The sequence below is a fragment of the Chelonoidis abingdonii genome, chromosome 9, assembly GCF_003597395.2.
Source record: "Chelonoidis abingdonii isolate Lonesome George chromosome 9, CheloAbing_2.0, whole genome shotgun sequence".
NCBI classification, from domain to species: Eukaryota; Metazoa; Chordata; order Testudines; family Testudinidae; genus Chelonoidis; species Chelonoidis abingdonii.
This window is the reverse complement of record NC_133777.1, coordinates 35,777,821-35,783,820: the sequence shown is the minus strand read 5'-3', so window position 1 is coordinate 35,783,820 and position 6,000 is coordinate 35,777,821. Positions and strand designations below refer to the sequence as shown.

The window sequence follows — 6,000 nt, the reverse complement described above, 5'->3', positions numbered from 1 at the left end:
TTTCCATTGACAGTTCAAGCTAGTTCAGTGGTTAGAGCAGGGGACTGGATGCCAGCATTCTAATCTAAGGGTTAATCTACACTGGCAATGTTAAAGCGCTGCTGCAGCACTTTAACATGGCTTGTGTAGTTGTGGCAGACCACTGGGAGTGAGCGCCCAGCGCTCTAAAAAACCCACCTCCACGAGGGGCGTAGCTACTAGCGCTGGTGCACCGTCTACATTGGCGCTTTACAGTGCTGAATCTTGCATTGCTCGGGGGTGGTGGGTTTCACACCTCTGAGCGAGAAAGTTGCAGTGCTGTAAAGTGCCCATGTAGACAAGCCCTAAGTGTAACTACCTCATCTAAAAGGCCTGTCACTGCAGTATCAAAGGCTCCAACCCTTGTGCATTGACAATACTTGCAATTTTATCACAAGTCTCCATATTTGGTGTCTTCTTGAAGTGCTCCTGCAGCTCCTTGGTGCTTCTAGAGTCAGGTGACTGTGAGACTCTAAGCTATCCTTTTTTAAAAAGGAAGTTTCTAGCCTTCACAGTTGTGGAGAAAAGCTTGAAAACATGACCCTTACAGGCTCAAAAAGAGAAAGCAAATAAAAAGAATGCATATTTATTTCTAAAAAAAGTCTCATGACTTTTTGAAGGGCCTGACTTGTGATGTTTGAAAGCCTGGAGCTGGCACGACTGAGCTCATTGCAAAAGTGGGGCGAAATACAGAGAATCTTGGATTCTGCTAAGAAATTGCTCTGGCCTTGGGCAAGTTGCTTACCTTTTCTGTAAATAAAAATTGGATAACAACTTTCAGCTCCCTGGCAGGAGGGAGCCTGTAAAGTGCTTTGGAATCTGATTAAAGATGCAACAAAGCTGCAAAGTCTTATTGTTTTGCATTGATTTTTTTCAAAGTATAAACTGCATGCAAAGCATCGGCCCTTGCCTTGGGACAGGATTGAATTTGGGCGCCTCCTGGCACTCCATTGTTTTTTCCTAACTCCACACGTCCAATGAATTGAGGAGAGAATTCCTACAGCTTCCTGTCTTAAACCGTGGTCCGGGTGCTGTGTTCCAGCCCAGAGGTAGCGGCATTTCAGCAGTGAATTAAGTGATTCCTCTAGGTATTGGGTGTGGGTTGTGTTGAAAGGCAGCATGGTCTAGTGGTTATAACAGGACTTGGCACTACGACTCCTAAGTCCCATTGTTAGTTCTGATACTCTGTGTGCATTGGCTTTCTCCAGCTGTAGAACAGGGGTGAGGGATGCCCAACTTTGTAAAGCCCTTGGAGCTATGCAGGTGGAATGGGCTAGGCTACTGCTGAGTGTCTGGCATTTCAGGTGCCGTAGAAGTGTAGGGTCACATCTGGCTCAGCATCTGCGATGCAGTCAGGGTGACCAGGCCATAACCGGGACACGTGTCCCTTTCTCCCGGCACAGCTATGCAGCCACCTTCTCTCCTTCCCTGCCTGTTCCTCATCCCACGATCCTCCTCCCCCCAGACCCCTCTCTGTGCTGGCGACTCCCCGGTCCAAGTCGCTCTGCTGATGCACCTCAGCCCTGGTGTGTGGGGTAGGGGGCAGTCAACGCCCAATCGCTCCATTAGCCGGACCCCCTGGGATCGGGGCGAGCTGGCTCTAGGTGCCTCGTGGGCGCTGAGCCGCTGGATTCTGCAGCGCTCACTGCCGGCGGTGCGCGGCGCTGCAGGCCGCTCGTGGCCAGCTGCGGGCAGCAGCAGCCCCAGGTGAGTGTACGGGGACGGGCTAGGAAAGTGCATCCCAAGCGCAGAGCACCATGGGACTTGTAGTTCCCACCTTCGAGTCCCTCTGCCCTCCGGCCCCCATTCTGGCGCCTCATCCCCAGTACCTCAGGCCAATGGACCGCCCCAGTCAGGAGGCCCCTCTAGATTCGGCGCTGTAGCCGCGGCCTCAACATACCCACTATCAGGGGTGTCAGTGTGCCCGAACAGACTACAATTCCCACAATGCTTCGCTTTCTCCGGCGGCTTCCGCTCCGGCTTCGCAAAGCCCCCTGGGGCTTGTAGTCTTCCTGAGCGATTCACCGCGGCTCTTACGCTGTTTCTGCGACGTAGCCCCTTTGGTCCTCTATAGGTCGCTGCGCTGCGGAGTTGGCGTAAGGCCGGGTTTCTGGACTCCCGGGCAGGCTCTGCTTGAGCTTCTCATTGAAGGGAGAGGAAACAGTTTCCGAAGCAGCTGGGAGCCGTGAAGGGAGGGGGTCAAAGTTACTCTGCCCGGGGGAAAGTGAGGGGCCCGGGGGAAGCGAGCAGCAGCCCAGCCGCCTCTCACCAGAGGTAAGTGCCACCCGCGGGGGAGGGGCGCAGGGGCCGGGGAGCCCCTTCCGTGGAGCCGGCCGGGGAGGGCGAGGGGCCGGGGAGCCCCTTCCGTGGAGCCGGCCCGAGGATCCCTCTATGGAGCTGGGCGGGGGGGACGACGAGACACTAGGGAGCCCCCCCTCCGTGGAGCCAGGCGGTGGAGTCCCTCCTCCTCAGGGAGCCGGGCGAGTTCGGAGGGTGGGCAAGGGTGGGGGCAGGGAGTCCTCTCCCCAGGGAGCTTCCTACAGCTGGAAAAGGGGGATCCTTTCTGTAAAACCATTGGCTAAAAGGAGGGAGTGGTCAGCAAACGGGGGGCAGCCCGTCTACAGTCTATCGAGCTTGCTGAGCCCAGCCATAAAAGTGGGGGTCCCCCAGCATTCCTACCCAGGTAGGAATAACCAGGAGAGAAGAGTGGAGCTGTATCTTGCTCTGAGCCTATCTAGGAGTGCCCCCCCCCCCATGTCTAACTGGGAATGGAGAGTGAAGGGATAAGGGGTGTGTGTGTGTGTGTAGGCGGGTGGGTGGGTTGTCCTCGTCTCGGTGGGAATGGGTCCAGTGAGTGTAGGGGGCAGTGGTATAGCTGGGGTGTCAGGTTGGATCATTATAGACAGGACAATAGAGACTCTCTCCTCTTGTTGAAATAAGGTAAAAGCTAAATGAACTGGGAGAGAGGAGGTTTCAGGATGAGTGAGATGGTTGCTGCTTGAAACCCGCTGACTCTCTTAATCCCCCTCTCAGAAGCATTTTGAAGCCCTCTGGAAGGTTGGGATTGAAAATCTTGGCTTTCGTTGGCTGTTTCTAATTCACACTCAATTGAAGCCTTGTCAGGCCCCATGGTTTTTGTGCTTTTTATTCCTTACGGTATTTTGCAGTGCTTTGTTCCGCCTCTTGTAAATAACAACCACTCCAGCCTCACCTGTCACTGCTCAGGGACCTGGCCCTGATGTGCTGTGTAGTAAGGGGAGTGCTCTTTGTAACAAACCACAAGGTAGGCAGAGCCACTGGGCTCTCTTCTACTAACACCTGGTCACCTTGCATGAAGAGGAATTTTTAGCTGGGTTGGCAAAGTAGACCTATTCTGAAAGCTGGACTGCCTCAGATCGGTGGGAACAACTTCTTAATAGCGAGGATAAAATATGGATTAGAAAACCTGAATGCAGTCCCATATAGGAATATAGTCCAGTATATATGGGATCAACAGGCAGCACTGCTGAGGCTGAGGTTGTAATTATTGTTGTATAATAGTGCATATGATGAGCCTAAAATTATGCCTATCCCTTTAATATCTCTGACTTTATTTAAAATTGGAGCCAGGTTGCTTAAAAAAAAGATGCCAATGGAACCTTAGTGAATCCCTTCTACTATAATTTAATTTATTTATTAATGCTTCTGCGGTGCATTCCAGTCCCTGAGTGCTTCAGAAACAGGGATGAATTTAGCCTCCCAATCTCACTGAGAGATGGGGAAGTATTGTTCACGTCAGGTTATATCAAGGAAACGGAAACACAGTGTAGTTAAATGAGCGCCTGGAGGTTGAATAGTGAATCTGTGGCAGAGCTAGGAAAAGAACCCAGAAATCTTGCCTCCCACTTGTGTGATCTAACCGCTAGAACAGGACTCCTGTCACTATCTGAAGCAGGGTCATGTGTTCAAGTGTTTAGGTGCTATTGCCTGTTTGTTGTATCCACCTGTTATCACCTGTCTCTCACTGTAAGCTCTTCAGGGACCTAGAACAGTCTCTGTGACCCCTTGGTGTTACTGTACTACAAATAAGACTTAAATACATCACAAGTCTGATACAGGACACGTAATGGGCTCTTTCCTCTAACCAAAGCCTCTGTTATTTAAATAACTTTCATATGCCCTTCTTGCATTCAGACAATTGAGTTTTACGTCTCCTCCACCTTGCTAAGCCTGAAAGCAAAGTCCATGGAATGATTGTCCTGTGTACTAGCTGGTAGACAAGATTACACACATGCGTGTTTAAAAATGCCTTTTTTTTTTATTTCTACAACAGGAGAATACATTTGTGCTTGATATTCTGTAGGCTTTTCTCCACGATATGCGCTAGTACCTGTGAATAGCCAAACATAATGAATGGTTTTCCTTAAAGTACCTACTGCACATGCACAGGGATGTTATCCACTGATGGTGGGAGATAGTAATGGTTTGTTCAGGAGTTACCAGAGGCCCTGCTATTAATGTGCTGAGACTTAAGGCTAGGTTGGGCAAAGTGTAGACCATGGCTGCCTTTTAATACAGACTGGGTGGCCCCAAGAGTCTTAAGCATCCTAGAATACAATGCTACTTATTAATCTGAGTGACCAGATCACAGTGTAGCAGTGCATGTTGGGACCTGTAGTTCCTAGGGGTTGCCTGTTGTGTTAAAGGCAAATCTGATTGCCATCTGTTCATTGTATGCTTTAGGTGTAGCGTTTTGTAAGTGGTAACCGAAATCTGTAAGACCAGGAAATCATTCGCCTTTCATCTTGAGACATGCTGGGGACCAGCTGCACTGAGTCTGCTGGATGACTTCCTTTGCTGCTGCATTGTGGGACCCACTGGCACGATAAACAGCAGTAATCAATTAGCTCATGTCTGAGCGTGATTCCCTATCATTCAAGCCAATGGGATTTTTCCCATTGACTGACACGGGACTAGGATCGAGTCCAGTTTGTGATGTTAAGAGATCAAGAGTCTAGTAGCATACTGGGCAAAGTGATTTGCATCACCCAGCTTCATTTGGGATGTAAACATTACCCTGTATTGAACTGATATGTGGAATCCCTGAGTACATATGAGATCCTCATGATCCTTATGAGTAAAAGTCTCATATGCTTCACTCGACCTCTGTCAGAGCCTCGATCTCTTGCCTTTTGGGACACAAGGGATGGCCCACGGTCCCCCACCACTTCCCAGATGTTTGGGGGCTGAGAGGCCTTTGATTGCAGTCGTAGGGTTTTATGTATTTGTGTGTGTGTGTTTGGAGGTGTCAATTCATTGGGATGGGAAGAGCAGTCTTCCCTGTTCTGATGACTTATTGTGCAGTTAGAGAGGGAGCCCAGGATGTGCCAGGCGCGTGTTGTCTTTGTAAATCTGAATAAATATTAAGCCCTGGAAAAGTTTGAAGTACTACTAAAAGGGTCTGGCATCCTGCTAAAACTTGGGGCTGGCCCTATGTTACTGAGGTGCTGGACTGACCCATGTAGGCAGCCAGATATCCCTGGTGCACAGACAGGCGTGAGTGATGGTACGTGCTGGATCATGTGCGCACTGGGGCGTCCTGAGGACACCATTTATCTTTGCTCTGAATTTCTCCTACTTTGAGAGTTTGAGCCCAGCCCTCGGCGTTACCTCAGCACTGTTTGTCCTTGTGGCAGGCTGGAGTATGTATGGTATAATCGGCTTTGTCATGTGGAAAAGACTTCACTGGGTTTTGTCAAAAGGGCTTTGAGCAAGTTTGCTGGATTGCTCCTCTGTGTGTCTGTTGATACGAGACTGTTGAAATCATTGGAGAGGGATAGGCTGGTAGGAGTTGCCAGTGCCTCTCCCCTGAGTTATTGGCACCCACAAGCACAAGTCATATTCATATCCTAGAGAGAGAGATCAGGCCAGATCTGTAGCTGCTGCAAATTGGCATAGGTCCACTGAAGTCAGCAGAGGAATGCTAACTCTCACTCACTAAGG

General features: G+C 50.1%; 1 protein-coding gene across 2 annotated transcripts in view; it reads left to right on the top strand.

Moving 5' to 3' along the window:
• The first annotated feature begins 2,074 nt into the window (after positions 1-2,074).
• The window catches only part of CAPN15 (calpain 15), an 88,373-nt gene continuing 84,447 nt past the window's right edge, over positions 2,075-6,000 (top strand). For both annotated transcript variants that reach the window (XM_032799346.2, XM_032799342.2), the window contains exon 1: positions 2,075-2,292. The gene's annotated coding sequence lies outside the window, so the exon portion shown is untranslated. The remainder of the gene's footprint in view (positions 2,293-6,000) is intronic.